Source organism: Bombus flavifrons, chromosome 10 (genome assembly GCF_040668555.2).
Source record: "Bombus flavifrons isolate JBK064 chromosome 10, iyBomFlav1_principal, whole genome shotgun sequence".
Lineage (NCBI taxonomy): Eukaryota > Metazoa > Arthropoda > Insecta > Hymenoptera > Apidae > Bombus > Bombus flavifrons.
Window position 1 is genome coordinate 3,598,310 of NC_138451.1, and position 15,661 is coordinate 3,613,970.

The 15,661-nt window shown below is 42.4% G+C and overlaps 1 long non-coding RNA gene across 3 annotated transcripts in view; it reads left to right on the top strand.

The window, feature by feature from the left end:
- Positions 1-15,661, top strand: part of LOC138184054 (uncharacterized) — a 138,856-nt gene that overhangs the window by 66,591 nt on the left and 56,604 nt on the right. The window lies entirely within an intron of this gene.

Consider the following 15,661-nt stretch of genomic DNA (forward strand, 5'->3'; position numbering starts at 1 on the left):
ATGCCATTACGTTGTCGGCCGAGACAACGAGCCAGGAATTCGAAGTTTCCTCTCTGTCGCGCTCGAGGGTCGAGTTCCTCTTTTCCCGCGTTTTATTCAGCGAAACCCAGCGCTTACAATCGAATATCCGACAGTCAAAATGCTATTTATTATTGAGCACTCAGCACCGACTTTCTCCATTTCGCTTCCTTTCTACGCTCACCCCTCCTGTCCAATAATTCGTTTCTCTAGAATCGAACTCCCTTTTATGAAATTTATTACCTCGTTTCTTTCTATTTCTTATCGATAATTCCTTTCTTTTTTTTCGTATTTCATTCAGCAAGAAAGCGATGGTACACCAAATGTACGTATTAATCGCAGTTCCCTGCAACGTTTAACTTTAATCGCTCGAAGAGAACCATCGATAAACTCTGCCATTTTTCGATATCGATCCGTTCCATGTACTTAGCGTTTTCATTGGACGCTTCCAAGCTGAAAGAAAGCCTGGTTTCTCGTCAGCAAGGACCAGTAGTCACTGACAGCGGAAAACTTGATTGAAATTGCTCGAGTTACCCTCCTCGGCTAGTGTTTCCCCTCTTCCTTGCACGCCGACCTCCCTTCGTTCTTTACTCCACTTCGCACCCCTCTGTAATGTCACGTCACAGGAGGCAGGCATAGTTCCTTTGTACCAAACCAAGGGCCACCATTTTTCCCCCCCATGAAACGCCCGCTCTGACACACTGACCTGGTATTAACGCGTCCAATCAGCGTCTCTCTGCTTTCAACAATACTAAACGTTTTCTATTCATTCAAACAAGTTTTTCTAAACAACTTCATACGCGAGGCGTTTCTATTCCCACTGGATAGATCAACATCTGCAACATATACATGTACACGATTTTCGTTGAGAAAATAGCCTTGGCAGAGATGATCTCTGAACTTAGTGCGATAACGTTAGAAAAATTTTAATAACTCGCTCAGATTGAATTTATACGCACAATATATGAATTTTCTACGTCATCTCGGTTTTTTTTTACTAAATTCTCCGTTTCATTGTTCTTGGTTCCTTTGCACGACAATTTACCGGTTACATTTTATAAATATGATAATAACAAATTTCAAAGTAAATATTAAAACATAATTGGTACGCTCATAGGTGCGTGCGAATTGCTGTTTATCTGCAAACTTGCATGTTGTATCTACCGTGATTACTCATAATCATTTGACAAGGTTCCCATTTTTTACGGCTTGAACTGTGTCATTGAGCAGTGATGTCCTCCATGATATGACGCGTAAAACTTGATAATTTATATATAATACAATAGATACTTATACGTAAAATAGAGATTGTTCTGGTAGTGGTATTATTATGTCGTAACATTAGCGATTCTTTAAAAATATAAATCATCAACTTTAACGCGTTTACGTCTACAGAAAGACGTATCATAGAGGACATCGCGATTCAAGCCACGAAAAAGCGAGTCTCCCTAAATGGTTATGCACGATAAATATGATAGGAAATTTTTTAGATAAAGAATAATTCGCGTGCATGCACGAACGTAGGAATACCCGACGTTGAGTTAAGCGGAACAATGTTCGTGAAAACGATAGACAAAATTCCCTGGTATTTTTACATCGTTGCGTCTTCGCACAGTGGAAGGTAATGTCATTTTCATGACCACTTTGGACGTGTTATCTCGTTCATTTGGAACAGAAAATGAGTCACTTCTAATTCTTACACGACGGAATGCGAATAGACAGCAACGTAAAATACCACTTCAAAATACCAAAAAAAGGAAAGAGTTACGATAGTAGAAAGATAGAAGCGACGAAATGATAACAGGAAAGGAATCGCAACAATAAAAAAGAACGCGAGGTTTCGTAATATATTCAGGGGATTTAAGGGAAATTTATTCGCGCAGTCAATTCGATGATTAATTCGTATTGATAATCGCCTATATAATAGAAGGAAAGAGGAAAATCACGCACACAAAAACGTGAAGTCTTACTATGTTGCCGTAGTTACTTTCTGTTTATTTAGATTGAATACAGTATGTGGGGAAAAACATATATGTAACGTGTATTATATTACGTATATAAGCTGCCATTGTCGCCTGTATTCGCCAGTTCTGACAAGACTACTAACAAACTAACGGTACATATTTCGCTAACATGTTTCGATTCGTTTGTGTATTGTTCATCGCCTTAATGGTGCTTTGTACCGGTAAGTCTTGCGATGTCTATTTATTTGCTCAGGTGTAGCTGTGTTTAGTATTTTAAATTTTCAATCTACAGTGCTTGCAATAAAAAAAAATTAAACGAATCTATCACCTGAGAATTTTAAGAATTATTCCAATAATATTAGATCGTTAAATAGTTGATATTTAATAACGATAATTAATTTAATAATTAATAAATAAATTTGTTTAGCTACATCCGCTGCAAGACTAGTCTGTAACAGGCCACACGAGGAATATCGTTGTGGATCGGCCTGTCAAACAACTTGCGCTACTTTAGGTCAACGTTGTCCCATTATCAATATCGTGAGTTGAAATCAATCGAGAAATCAGTTTCGTTCAATGAGTTTAGGAAAATGGACGTCATTGATGTTATGTTTCTAGAGATGTAACGATGCCTGTTATTGCAAAGAAGGATACGCCAGATATGGCGGTGATAGTGGCATGTGTGTTCCCATAAGCCAGTGTAATAGCAAACGTTCGACGATCGCTCAGATTTTACGATCGAAACAACTCTCTAAAAATTCTGGCTTTTAATAGTGGCACTTACAGGGACACATACAGGAACCATCATCGTTGATTTTCTATCTAGTAAAAATGTAGATAACACGGTGCTGAACTTTCCTCTGCATATTTTCTTGTTCCTCGAGTGTGAAGTTCGATTTGTTATAAAAATAAGAAAGCGTCATCGTGCGATAAACGTAAAGTATTGAATAAGAGTACAAATGTTGCCTCCTTTCGCGAAACTCTTTTCGTCACGAAAAATTCTTAATTTCTTGTTTACATATATTATTTTAATAGTTCTATCTTCCAATTAACGGATATTCGAATTATTTTCATTTTATTTGTATTAAAATAAAAAATGGATTAAAAAATCAAACGTTAGAAGTTTCATTTCAAACGATTCAGCTTTTGTGAAAACAATGTTGCATTGCAGAAACCCTAATCAGAAGCGTAGGTACTAAAAACGATACAAATTATCGTGCATTATTGCCTGGCGTGGAACTCTCAACTTCCTCTAAAGATTGTAAAACGTCGCAACTCGTTCCATCCTAACAAAGTCCGGAACCTAACAAAAACATTTGCTTTGAGTCGTTTTCGGGATTAACGGGAGCAGCCATTGTCCGACTGCTGACAAGCCAGACGTTGCGGTACGAAAGCGAGTTCCGTGCGCAAGAACAAGTTGCAAAGTCAAACAGTTTGACCCGTCTCGAGAAGAGAAGAGGCGCTCCAATATTTGGACGCGTAATGTAATTTACGCACAAGTCGAAAACGCTCGGGCCTTACAACATTTCCCTCCGCTGTCTCCCACTCTTTCCTTCCTTTTCCTCGTTCCGTGTCCAATAAAACGAGACGCGAGATCGCGATAAACTAGGAAAGGTCCACCGATAATGTCAATTGAAATAAAAGTTTATCGCATCGTAGCGTTCGAGCCTCTGTCGTCTTCGAATGCTTCTCGTTACAAGTAGAAGGGTTATCTGCGTCAGAGACCGCTGTTTGCGTTTCGCTTTCTCGAACTCGACGAGAGATCTATTTACCATACCGCCATGGCGTTTTGTTTGCGGAGAAATCTTCGTTTAGGAGCGTCTGCCATTAACCATCTTTGTTCTATCAGCAGGTATCACGCGACTTACACACGGTGAGATAGATGAAATACGTTATGATATATGAAACGAATCCTACGTTTTACACAAAAACATATATTTTAAAATGTCCGATTATCTCGTAACGTTAGTGTCGTTATCGATATTGAGTTCAGAGCTTCACATTTTCTTATACGAAGCACGTACCAAAAAAAGCTAGAGGGATTACCTCCTACCAAGCTTCTGTTATCGGAACTGCTTGGCTATCGGAACTAATTTGACCCTCGTTCTGTTCTGATAATAAACCAAGTTCTACTTGCTGCATTCGATTCTTTCGAAATATTTGGAAAATACATTTGCCGCAGCTGTATCCAAACAATTATAAAACATCGATAAACGAAACGATATCGTATCAATAGCAAGCTTCTTTCCAATAAGACGGCAGTCTGTAAACGATGGCTAATTAGAAATTCCATGCACGTGCAGGTGATTGCACGCGTGTGGCAACACTCGCGAGGGACCCGCAGCGATTCGCGCGTGTGTAACGCACTCGAGAGATGAAAGGTAGAGCGTATGTAAACGCATACACCGGCGAGCAACCAACCTCGATTCGAATTTCGCATGCTGCTCGACACGTGCGCTCCGCCGATTCCCCTTCTGCGGTTGAACGAAGAACGACAAACCGTCTGCGAGAGAGACAGAGAGAGAGAGAGACGAAGCAAGGCTGGCTCGAGGGGTTGCTCGAGTTTCCAGCGGGCATTTGTTTAATTGGGAACCGACATGGCCGCTGGAGCTCACCCCTGCGTTCGACCGCCCCATCTGTACGATCACATCGTTGTGAAAATGCGTCGCGTGCCACGTGCGCTCCGTTTTTCGCCCTGTGACCTTGATTCCCTCGTTGCATACCCAACGACGACGCGTTGCACCGCATTCCGTCAATTACGTACGTGTTTGCGTAAGATTGATGCGATCTACGAGGCTTGCTAAACGAGCGGGGGGAGTTTTGCAATTTTACAAATTTTATGTGTCGTGCGTAGATTTTTCTGGAGAAATTATTAATAATTATTAAGGAAATTTAGAGATGCAAAAGTATAAAGGATGCATGAATAAAATTTCGCTAACGATCACGCTGAGAGAATTTGTGCGATTTCATGTTTTTGCGAAGATCTCTCAGTTCTTCGGCGAAAGAACTGTATAGCGGTTTAGCACCGCTCTTGTCCCACAAAGCTGCAAAAAAGTTTCAACAGAGAGCTTACTAGATTCTCGAAAGACGGTGGGCAGAAATTCCGCAAGCGAATTTCCAGGACGCAGATTACTCCCCTTTGTTAGTTCACTTGTCGTGCAAGCTGTTATCGGGAGAGGACCGACAAGGGGGTGACTGCGAAATTTCCGCAGCGAGCAACATGGCCGCGGATCAACTACGCCGTGCCAAGTTTCTCGTATCTTTGTTAGGGAGACGAAACAGAAAGAGGACGAGATACAGAGTCATATTCCGGTCGCGTTTTACGCACTGCGTATATTATTATCGCGGGCTTATTCCTGCCTCTTGGCTAACGCACCATTTGCTCGAACGAACACTGGATCAAAGCGACATTCCGCTATGAAATTCCACCGCCTATAATTCGGTCTTTGCGGGATTTCCTACCAGATCTACAAGGGGAACTGTCTCTTTGTTCCTTCTATTGTAAAGTATATACGGTTTTTGGGTGCGACATGCGTACAATTACAAACCTATGATTTGAAACACGGACTTTTCGTTCGAGGCTACTATTTCGTTACGCGTAGATTGACGGTTCAAATAACAGACAGCAGGTAACGGGGGAACTTGCAGCTGGACTGCGGATATTCGATCAAATTCATAGTTTTATAAGCACAAGTAAAGAAATGTAATCTAATTCGATTCATCCGCTGGAAGTTGTACTCGCCTGTTTTTTTTTTTTAGAAAACGTTGGTATTTTTACCGGTGGACTTTGATCACGTAATATGGTACGATATTCATATTCATTTTGTCAAAATATTCATTTTGTGGAAGAGATGGAAATGCGGAAATTAAAGACGTTAGTTAAAATATTCTTTGCCGAGAGAAGACAAACATAGACAAGGGCCGTTCTTGTCGCGAGCCCTTCAATTGGAACGCGATTTTTTATGGAACTGTAAAGAAATCCGAAGCGTGTGTTTTACGTGCTTAACACGGAACACGAGGGGATGTAGTTGGAATATAGTAGAGCCGGGCTAAAAAAACTTCACCCCTAATGTTAGGGGTATTATGAAGCGTACGAGGATACTTTCTAGGCAAATGCTTGACGGTGGTTCCGGTGGATTAGGAAATACTGCCTGAAGGGCTTTGCCGTGGCTTCTTGGCTGAACGAGAAGGGGCTAGCGCGTGTAGAGAGAAGCAGGCTGTTCAATCGGCTCGTATTTATCCTGGGCTAATTAATGAAAAGGAGGGTAGATGGGAAAAAAGCCGGGTAAACAGAGGTAAGCAAACTCTCGCGAGGCCATTCGATCCAATACCATTTTGACCTGTGAAAACCAAGACTCTTCCTCTCCTTCCGATCTTACCATACTTTCGCGTGTTCGCACAGGGTAATACTTACGAATTTCCTCGAACGACCTGAGCTAGAATTTCGTGATGGAATTCGAAATAACACGCGTGTTTTAGGAAAATCCGCCGAAACGATAGTCCCGAAAAAAAAACTTTTTTCAAACAGCGGACTTTGTACGAATATTCGATGCGAGTGAAACGAGTATACTTGTTTATTCGCGTTAACCGACCGTGTTAAATTATATAAAAATGTAATTATAGAACCTCTAAAGAGGTAAATTTATGGTTACATGGCGCGTTAAATATATTTGTATTCCGATTCGTGTAACTTTCAGTACACACGTGTTAATGAATATACTTCATATTCGCAAAAACGCGTTAACGAATATGTTTCGTGTGTGTAGCACGTATTTTCAAGAAATATATTAAAATATATTAAAAATTCCCGTCTATCTTCAAATGTAGATTTTTCCAACACGTGTGTCCATTACGAGACTTTTCATTCGCTCTGCATGTTGCAGTAGATACAGTGACACGATTATTCACGCGGGAGGATCAGTAGTGGCTGCGTTTACAGGTGACCAACACAGGATCAGCGAGAATATATTCCGCTGGATGTCCATTATCGTTCGTGACTCGATCGTGGCGAACACGTGAAAGTACCAGCGGAATCGATCGTTGCTCGATTTCTTAGCTGGCTCGTTACGCTGATCGAAGAATGAAAACCGAGAAGTTTGTCGAGCATAGAGATCCTTGTCGAGGCTAATAGAAATCTCTGTCGTTTCTTTATCATTCCCCCTCTGTCGAGAAACGTATTTATCTTGCTCACGGCCGTTATTTCGTTCGTCCCGCTCGACGGATCCGACGATTCTGTCCGACATGCCACCCAATCATTTTTCCAATCGATTTCCCGATCATTCGTACGAACGAACGCCCATTTCGGGAAATAGTCGATGGGGGTTCGTTCGAAGGAAAAAAGGGGAGGAAAAAAGAAGGCCCGAGTAACGAGCCACTTGTGGGCTCAATGAAAATTTCTGTCCCAACTCGAGGAACTCGACGAACGATCTTTCCTCGAGTTCTCCACCATCTCTCGAATTCTAAGGACACTCTGGAAATTCTAGGAATAGAGTCGAAAGTAAGTTTGTTCCATGGATTCACACGTATGCAAATTTTAGGCGTGGAAAAGATGAACGCTTCTATCCAGCAAGTTTGATAACTTTAGTGATCGTTCGAAGGGTTAACTTTAGAACACGTACGTATATGGTTTTATTTAATCTTTTATACGCTTGATGGCAAAGATTATTATCGATAATTTCTATCTCATAAAATTAAATTACCAACACCGCGTTTGTTTGTAATTTTCTGTATCTGTGGGATCGATCGCAAATAAACTTCATATACGTACAAAGAATAAAAAGTAAGATTAGATATCTTAAAATTAAATTTCTTAACCCAACGATGTCGGTCGAAGGTTACACTTGACCTAAATCCTCTTCTAACCTGAATCGAAAGCCGTCAAAGAGAACTCGGTTAAGAAGAACGATTCCTTGGACGTGAGCGAGAAGAAACGGATTCCGTTTCGATGGAAATCGATCGACTGGAAGGTACTTTTGCTCGACCCCGAAGCGCTAAGAGGATTCAAAGGGGATGGAAGCAGAGAACGTTAAGAGAATTCACCCTCTGTAAAGTGGACCTCGTCCGCGAGGATCGGCTGACGCGGGCGTTTGTTTGCGCTAGTATAGCGGAAGTCTGCGAATGATATCGATAGCTCGGGGCATCGACTAACCCGTGAGAAAAATGACATTCGCCGTGTCGGTCAAAGAAACCATCTCCGCTGGCGGAGATTTAACGGGTTCACGGCCCCTTTCGCCATCGAGATTCAACGTTGAAGAATTCCGGAAACAGCGCTAGCACCGAAAGAGCCCGTGAGTGGATATATATCACGAATGCTAACAAATTCGAACGAAAAGGAAGCGCGTGAAATAACTTCGTGTTTCTCATGGATATTTGCCGTGAAAAAAATACGCCGCGATATTTTACGACAGGTACTTTCCGCGATTTATCGCCACTGTTTGCGCTTTGTTTAATGGCCGCACTTGCGTAAATTATTACCGCGCGTGTACGTAACTTATTATCGTTCGATTTTCCCGCTTCGGTTTTTATGCAATCTTCCTTTCTGTTTGTTTTTCCGATATAATGCAGCTTGGTAAATCGTAATCCTAGAATCGATGAGTCTGCCGTTTCGAATCGCCGATTCCCCTACAGTATTCCAACTTTTACTCGATATCGAACTTTCAACGATTTGACAACAACTTTAGTGTATTTTTTATCTTTATTTGGCCGATCGTTAAAAATGTAAATATCAATCGTACAAATAACAAAATCGAAACACTTGGCCGTAAATGATAATTTCTGCGTTTCCATTGTCTCTATACTTTACCAGTTACGAGGTAGATTTGTTTCTCATTAACATCGTCGATGTATCGAGTCTCGAGCGATGTATCCTATGTTTAAGCGTCGAGATCCTGTTGGCCCTTCCTTATCCATCAATTTCAGGAAAATCCGTAGAATCGATCGGCCTTGGACCTTTGCCCGTCCTCCATAGAGGATTGTTCGCTCGTGCACGCTCCAAATCCCCGCGAGATTCATTCGCGGAGTCACGCATGCCGCTAACTACGAAGGGAGTCGGGATCGAGAGGAACAGAGGCGCATCGAGCGGGCCGAAAATCCCGGCATTGTCTCGACACCGCGTGCTTCGCTCCCCAATACGGATAATCTCGGGAGGCCGGTCGCGTTCCCTGCGGGAGACGCGATAACGTCCTGAAACAGAGAGAATGGCCTGCCGAAGGGTTGCCACCGCTTTTCGCCGCTCCATCCATGGAATTTACAGTCCTCCATCCTCTCGTTTGGTATTAAACACTGGCTATAAATCGACGAATTTCGGGTCGCGTCGCGTGCACAGGTATATTCATGATCGATCATCGCTACGCTCTTCATTTCCATACATAGACCATAGTATGGTATATTTATCGTAAAAACATTGCTGTATACTTGCACGAGCTGTCGACGACTCGTACCAAGGACATTTTATGTTATTTCATATACGTATAATGTGGTACATGAATTTTAATATCAACAGGTAGGGGAAATGTACGTTCTTGTTGTTGTCAAAAAGTCAAGGAGCGAGAAACACTTTCGACGCTGCTAGGAATCTCAAGTGCACCTTACGGATGCGCTACACCGATCGGAAGATGATCATCTTTTTCAAAAATTATTTCCGCTATTTACAGCAATAGCGTTAAATAAAATAAAAGCAGCGTCGAAGAATAAAAATTAACACGCGAGTATCTTTATTATATTTCCGTTCGGTGGAATGTTATTCGTGCAAATATTTAAAAAACGATAATTCCCGAATTATCTCAAGATCAAGAACAGAGGGTAAAGAAGACGAACGATTTGCCTGTGTATTTCGAAAATTCGATAATTCTCGGCTCACGTTCGCCAACGTTATTGTCAACGTCATTAACGTCTACTTTGAAGTGAATCACGCGTCTGCTTAATCGCATTAACGATAAACGATTCGCGGTAAGAATGCTCCTTCGCAATCGTAGTGCTGTCGGTGGGTAAATATTAGCCAACGATATTTTTCCTTCGTACGTTAGACTCGGCTGAGCAAGAACTCGCGTTTACGCCGGTATTCCCAGCTTCTCTGCGAACGATCCTCGAGGAACAGGCCTTTGTCTCTTTCCTCGAGCGACGGTAAGAGAGAAAGAGATAGAGGTATATAGCACATTAGCGAACGATTTGCCTGGCGAATGTTGCGTCACCGGCTATTTCCAAGCCACTCCGAAATCAGCGAATTTTACGATCAAACAGTACGTTGTTTTTCAAGGAAAATCGTCATCTTGTTTTACGATGTTTGACTTAGGTTTCGGTGTAAATAATTTCCAAGGAGACGCTGACATTAAATCTTCTGTTGAATTATTATTGTCGTAGAAGTATTGGGTTATAGGAAAGTTCCACGTAGAGTACACAAAAAGTAGACAAACTTCTAACGAAGCTACATTGTCCGCTAGAATAGACTCGAAGGAAGCAGCGGACGAATTTTTAAATATTTACAAATTACATCTTTTTACTCGTACGGTTTGTCTCACCAACGTAATTTTTCAGTTTCACAAAATTCATCCGACAAAATAAGAAATAATTACGTGTGGTCAAAGCATCGTTTTCCTTGTCGTTACGATTGGTTGGAAACCGATAGTATTTCGATGGCAATTCGAACGATAACGTGACCTGGCCGCGACAGATCGAACGACGCCGTGTCGATAATCGCAACGAACCATCTAATTGCGACAATAGATAGGCCTTGGAAATCCCGCAATCCTATGGCGTAGAGAGAACAGGGAAAACGCAGAATCGGAGATGTTTGGTCACTCGAATCTATCGAATAACTCGAATTCCATCCCGAGATTATTTCCGTCGTAGAAGATAGCAACGCGTGTGGATTATCGTAGCAAAAATTTAGTCGCCGTTCTTACATATACTGTCTTCACCGTGTTCCCCTTCCAATCTCCTGAGGACGACACCGATCCACGTGTACGCGTTTTATTTCTAACCTAACGCGAACGACTCCTACGGTGACTATATTACGTGCGTTGTTTTTCTTAAAAAATTTTCTTAAAAATTTCTTAAAAAATCGAAATTGAAAAGGAAAGTAAATAAAGAACAACGTTTAGGGGAGGTTGAAACGAGAAAAATCAATGTCGAAGAAACGTGTCCTAAATGTCAGCGCCGAATCCATCGTCAATGGACCGATCTACGTGATCGGAATGTAGGGGCTGGTACCACCTTGACACAGACGAGCGGCTACGGGGCGCTAACTAACGCCATAATCAAGTAAGCAGTTTAGTCGAGCGATCCGGTTACGCCGACTTAGCCTTACGTATCGACGAGGCGTCACTGATTGGTTTACAGATCTGCTGAGCCGAACTCAGACGCTCAAAGGCCTCTCTAGTTAGCCAGAGACTCCCAGAACGAACCACCTTTACCCCATCCCTTTTATTCTCTCTCTCTCTCTCTCTCTTTTCCGCTCTCTGTCGCGCGCGCGCGACCCTTTCCTCGATGTTTCATTAATTTTCCTCCGATTCCGCTTCGTCTGCGAAGGCTTTGCACCTTTGATTTCGCAAAGCGGACCTCGACAGCTTGGTCTATAAATAAGTTACGCTTAATTGCAAAGATTCTCCCCCTATCTTTTTCAATTTTTCTCCCTCTTGTAACTCGATTCCCATGGAGAATCGGAAGGGAAATAGCTCGCTCGGTGAATCGCGGCCTGCAATGCGGCAAATTCGAGACAAAAAGCTATCGCGTGGAACCGTTGCATCCGCGACGATTAATATGCGCCACCGGAGAGGGTGGCGCTCGAAAACGTAGGATAGGCGGTGACGAAGGGCGACGAATTTATCGGTGGTGGGTGCTCGCGACGAAAGAGAGAGAGGAAAAAAAATTCTCGCTGTTGGCACAACATTAGCGAGGAAATTCACGGGGGTAAGGGTAAGAGTTATGGCGGACATGCCTGGATACCTGACTATTATTCTTCAGGTATCCACCGGCGTTTAGACATCAGGCAGAATGTAACGCATATAAAGAGAATTAACGATCGTCGTCCATGTAATAACGAGGCTAGATACGTACTGGTATCTTTTTACATATTTTAATTTGCAACGTTAATCTACGTAATTTCACGAAAGTATTTGGACGCTTAGCGTAGAACTGTCCACATTGTATGCGTTGTATAAAAAATTTTGGAATTTCACTGAAGCTTTAGCGAGACATCGCTGTTGCGTTTCAACGAATAGAACAAAATGTTTATCGAACGTACGATGGGTCAAAGTCGAGTCAAGAAACCTACCGTACTTTTATGTTTTTCACGTGGAAGGGAAAGGTAAGAGAGATTTTTAACGAAAGGTACCAAGTTATTGGTCTCGCGATTTACGTATACCTTTGCATTTGCGTGTAAGTGTCGAACTTTCTGAACTTCGAAAAGCGTAACCAGGACACCGGGAAGATTTCGTTGATTTGTCAAGTGGAGCCTAACCCCCGATAACTTCCTCCCTTGAATAAAGTAAAGGAAAAAATGCAGGAGCGCGCATTGTTCGCGTTTTTCACAGTGGAAGCGGGTTTGGAGGGCGGTAATCGGTGGCATGGATCGCGAGAGACGGTTCTCTAATTTCGGATAGGGGAGCACCGGGTCGCGTCAGATTCTTGACAGACGTGAAAAATGTCACTCGTATGCAAAGCAAGTTGTGCCAGCCCGTTCGTTTCATTATTTCGCTGCTGCGTGTCTCTACGCAGGGGATTTCCCTCTCTCGCGGAAAATTTAATTCTCAGTCGGAAACCACCTCGCTCGTATGCCTACGAAATTCGAACCCTTCGTCGTTCCTTTCTTTTCTTTTCTCCGTCCCTCTCTTTGTTTAATATAAGATCACGAGAAGGGACACCTGCGGTCGGCTTTTTAAAAATGATTAACCTGACTGAAGAAACGAGTCGCGGGCCCATAGTGACGTCCTCGATGAAAAATGAACGTAGCTCGGCTTTTACGATGGCTAAAGGCGTCGTTAACTCTTCCTAACCGCTCATTTTTAATGATTTCAACCGTGGCTAGAATTACCCTTCTTAGACAGGCTGCTGGGGTACATACGTAAGCAGCGTCGTTGCGCTCTAAATATGGTAAATTAGGATTCCTGTGCCACAGCAAGATGGTTTTATTACGATCTACATTTTCCGCTATTTAAGCCTATGACTCCTGCGTTTAAAATGTACTTTCCACATAAATTATAGTCGCTGAGAAGTCCCTTAATGTATTTTACTTTTAATTTATTCAGAGGCACATCACTACAGTAGTTTAGGAAGGATGGAATCTTTCTTTAATTTTCATGAAGCATTAGGCGCGAGAAACGTTATGGTTTATCCTCGTTTTCTAACATACGTTGAGATATCTTCAAATACGTTGAAGGTTCCACGTGTTTCCTATCTTTCGAGAAAAGTTACATTATACGCGAAATAGTATTTTTTGGAACCATAGATAGAGGACATGTTCGCCAAGAACGACGGCGTATCCCGTAATCTTTTAGAGGCTGATGTTCTATTTATTAAACTCATCAATACGTGTCAACATATCAAATTGTGATTTCACTTGGGTGTAGTAAAATGTATGTATCTAAAACTCGATCGTCGAAGGTCGATCAATAGAATCACGGAGACGAGGACAAAGGTTAATCCAAAGCATAGGAGGCAGAGAGGCGCGACACGTCGTCTTGACAAGCGATTTGTCACGTTAACGAGCAACCACAGTTAACGATCGCGTTCTAAGCGGATGCGAAATACACGAAACGGCCACGTGCGTGTACACTACGAAATCCGTTCGAAGGCAGGAATTTCCTGCGAATTAAATTCGAAAGTCGCGAGGGCGAGAGCCTCGACGATCCAACCACGCCAGCCAAATTAGCATTCCGAGGGGAAGATTACCGGTTGGCAAGAATTCTTTGACAAAGAGGAACTCCCGGTTCTTGCAGGCTTCTCGACTTCTGCGTCCTTATTATATTCTCCGAATATCGATCGCTCATTATACGCGAGATACCCTCCGAAATGCGTTCCGATGCTCGTGTGTAGCGTAATCGTTCGACTCGATGTTAAATTGCCTCGTTAAGCTGTCGTCGGGATACGTTTTAGCCGGAAATTAATCGCGGTTTTACGGCCAGACCGATATCCCACGCCTAATCAATTTCCCAACGATATTCCGTTTTAAAATCCAGCAGCAACAATCGGTGAAAATTTTCCTCTTGTTTCTTGAAAATTTTCGGCTTCGTTTTATTCCTCTGTTTCTTTATTACACGCGAAAATTAACTGGAGAATTAACTCGGAAATAGATCGCGTACGCGTATCTTCGCCTTTCTTCCAGAATTTCTACAACATTCTCCGAAATGTATACGTTAATGAAAAATGAATGAACTCATCGTTCGACTCGATATGCGGAAGTTAATTGAGCTCTGTTCCCTCCTCCTCCTTCTCGCCATTTTAAAATTTTAAAAGTACTTATCTTTGAACGAGGAAATTGTACAGGTGATAGGACGAATGCTAGATAGGAGAAGATCGATCGCAACGAATGGTCGATCTTTAATCGGTCGAAGTTTCTCCCGTGATCGATGTCGAAAGTGGAAACGCCACGAAAGCAGCTTCCTCCGGTTGACGCACGGAACGCCGGACATTCGATCTCGGTTTCTCTCTTTCTCTTTTAGCCGCCGTTGTCCGGCGAGGCTTAATGAAAACCGTGATTGAAGCCGATGCAGTGGGGCCAATCGATCGACAGGAATCACGAAGAGGGTGTTTGGCAGCCAATCACCAACCTCTCTGCAAGGGACCGACACTTTTTTCCTCTCTCCCTTTGGTTCGATGGGATTCGTGAGTTGACTCTGCGCGGGACACGCACCATCGGACTTCAACTTTACTTTTGTATCGGGTTAAACAAACGTTTATAACGTTGATACGTCCTGCAAGTAGAATTTATTCTCGATGCACGCGTATAAAATTTATTGTAGCATAGATAGAAACACGAGTACAACTACTTGAATTTATATCTTTCGAGAAATAGTACGACGTATATCGTGCAACCGGTGTAAACTAATTTTACTTTCCTTAATTAGAGCGTACTGTCTCTTATTTCGAAAGAATTTCCTGTTCGAAGAAACTACGTATTTCTTTTCATTCGATCAAAGATATTCAACCGTTTTTTAAGAACCTATATACGGGACCGTGTCTCAAGCTACGTCGTCGTTAGAAAGTACTAGAAATAAATAATCGACGATTCGAGTTGTACTCCTTAAACGCTTTGAGACACAAATAATTTCTAGGGACAAGAAAGCTAAATTAACATACGAGGGACTATTACCGAGGGAACCTTAGTTTCTGATCAGCTCTTATAAAAAGTTTATGAGGCGAGACTGTGAAGCGGATGAAAATTTGGTACTTTGAACAGGAACTTTAAAACGTAGCTCGTTATCTTCGAAAGAGCAGACTTTCAAAGGAAACTTGCCGCATTAAAGAATCCACGGTTCCCGGAGAAAGAAACGGTTGGAGACAAGCGGCGCGCCTGCATTAGTTAACAAGTTGATCAACAAGAGTTTATCGTCCCTGTGTTTTAAAGGGAGGCTTGACGAAAGGCTGGATAAAATCCAGCCAGAAACGGTGGAACCTGGGGAAAGTTGGAGGGTAAACATTTTTCCGTTCTCCTTCGAGAGCTAATAACCTCTGCATATTTGATA